This window comes from Meleagris gallopavo, chromosome Z (assembly GCF_000146605.3).
Source record: "Meleagris gallopavo isolate NT-WF06-2002-E0010 breed Aviagen turkey brand Nicholas breeding stock chromosome Z, Turkey_5.1, whole genome shotgun sequence".
In the NCBI taxonomy this organism is placed as follows: Eukaryota; Metazoa; Chordata; class Aves; order Galliformes; family Phasianidae; genus Meleagris; species Meleagris gallopavo.
The window spans coordinates 25,131,505-25,133,852 of NC_015041.2; the positions used below are offsets into that span (position 1 = coordinate 25,131,505).

Here is a 2,348-nt window from a genome sequence, read left to right on the forward strand (position 1 = left end):
CGGAGGGCGGTGGGCGCCGCAGCCCCGCTACTGAGGACGGCTTTTACCTCCTACCTCCCTACCTCCTCCCGACTCTCCCCTGTCCCGCCCGTGGTCGTTCGCTTCACGCCCGCCGCTCGCTATTGCCACCCGCTACTGCCGCCGCCGTGCTTTAGGGCGGTGCGCGCCACCGGCGTTGACTCTCCCGGACGATGTCGCGCGACGGTGTCGTAACAGGAGTCGCCCCGCCGTAAAGCGCCGTACGGAAGTGGCGGCACGCCCGTTTGGCCTCTCTAGCCGTCCCGTCCCCGCTCGCCTCGTGCTCTGCGCGACCGAGCTCGTATAAGCTACTGCACGGCGTGAGGGGTAGCAGCGGTGCGGGAGGACGGCAGGCAGAGCCGTTATCTCAGCTGTGCCGACCTTCCGGGGTTGCGCCCGGCTCTTCGCGGGACCCTCCGGCCGCGGTCCGTGGCCGTAAAGCGGCGCTTATCTCACCTGTGTGCGAGGTTGTGAGGGGAAGTCAGCTGAGGGAGGGACGTGGAGAGAAGTTGTTTGACGGATCAAGGCTGATGTGCGACGTGGTTTAATGGGGAAATGCTGGAGGTGGGTGGGTGGTTGGTTGGACTGGATGATCTTGGAGGTCTTCCCTAACCTTGGTGATTCTGTGATTATTATTATTATTATTTTTTTTTCTGTGCAGATGGTGATGGTGGTACTTCTGAGAAAGTGTGTGAAGTAATTCCGAACAAAAGAACAGCCGTAGGTGGAGTTACGCAGCTGTTTTCCCACAGCTTGGAACGCTGACAACATGCACATAAAAATAACGTGAAAACGGAGAGCATGGTCTGAAGCCTGGCCCAAGCCAAGGGTCAGACACAAACAGTGTGTGCTTCTAAATGATCTGCGTCACTCTTTGAAAGCCCATACACGTAGTTCTCCACATCAATTAAGTTATCGGTTTTTGGTGGCTTCTTTTCAAGAATTAAGACAATTAAAACTGAAAATACATTGCTGCATTTATTTTGATTGCTATTATACAAACACCTCCCACAGAATAAGGCAAGTGAACATTTTGAGTGTCAGAGACTTCAAGTCAGTCAGTTTACACATTCAAACATCCATCATTTTTACAAAATAGTTACTGTTCTTTAAAGTTCTTCGGGTACCTTAAAACAGGTTGCAGTTGATGGTAGTTCCTGACTCAATCCAGTCAGGATTTTCCGGCATATGTTCAGGATGTTCTCATGCCTTCTTTTAATTTCTTTTTATCTCCTTTTAGGCGCTGTTCTGGTTTCATGGAGATAAAAATGATTAAATGAAAAAAAAAGGAAAATTCAGGGATATGATTTTGTGCAAAAGATACTTAATTTGGAAACAGTCAGCCTCTGTCTTTCATAGGAGTCTGATTTCAAGATCCAAATTTATATTCATATTCTTCTAACATTGTGATTGACTCACATAACTGATACTTCCAACTTTATCACAAACATGCTTAGGGATGTGCTTGAAAATGTGTTTCTAATACTTTCTAAAGCAAAAAGAAGAAAGCACTTACTTGATCATGAAGAACAAGCAGATTGCCAAAAGTAATATGAGTTCTACTCTAAAGCCACTGGGGAAGATTGTACATCATTTTCTTTTGCTAGTACATTCTCATCCATGCTGATTTGATTGTGGAATAAATTTGCTGTAATAGAAGCAGTGGTGGCCATTTTCAGCATCTAAAAGTATTTTGGCTCTGTGACACAACAGATCTAGTCTTTGCATTAAAGCAATTAAATGAAGACCTCAGTATGGGTGCTGCATATTGCCTTGTTCAAGGCTGCTTTATTCCAGTGAGCCTTGTTAGACAAGACTTCTGAAGGAGCAGAACTGTAAGAAAAATGGAGCATAGCCATAACCTAACTGTTCCTACTACCAAAACAGCAGAATAACTAATTCATGATAACTAGATAATTCTATTTTTGTTATTCAGTGGTACAGATGGTATTTGATTTTTGAAGACAGCTAAGTTCACATTGTCAATTAAAGTCTTATTCTCTTTTGAAAACTGTTTCTTGCTGAAAAATGGAGGAATTTTACTATACAGTTTTGACTAGATACGTATCTCAGCTACCTAGTATTTGCTGCATATAATTTATAAATTATAAAGCCTGGTAACTTGTCAGAGATTTTCTGCAGACATTACTGCAGTAATAACTTAAAAGTGAGTGGTATAGATTCTGAATAAAGGCCAACTAAAACTGATTATTGTGACCAAAGATAGCTGGAATATCCTTCCAAAGTGGCTCTTTCACACTGCTATCTTCCCAAAAAGGAAAGAAGCCTTAGTATTCTGTAGCAGTTTCTGCAGGCATATTCATTCTCTA

At 44.0% G+C, this 2,348-nt stretch overlaps 1 long non-coding RNA gene across 2 annotated transcripts; it reads left to right on the forward strand.

Moving 5' to 3' along the window:
* The first annotated feature begins 25 nt into the window (after positions 1-25).
* On the forward strand, positions 26-2,023 carry LOC109363956. Of its 2 annotated transcripts, none has more exons than XR_002109876.2 (2): positions 26-582; positions 680-2,023. It is a non-coding gene; the product is annotated as an uncharacterized LOC109363956 (long non-coding RNA). The 2 variants fall into 2 exon arrangements; XR_002109877.2 differs by having other exon boundaries at positions 26-550.
* The last annotated feature ends 325 nt before the right edge of the window (positions 2,024-2,348 follow it).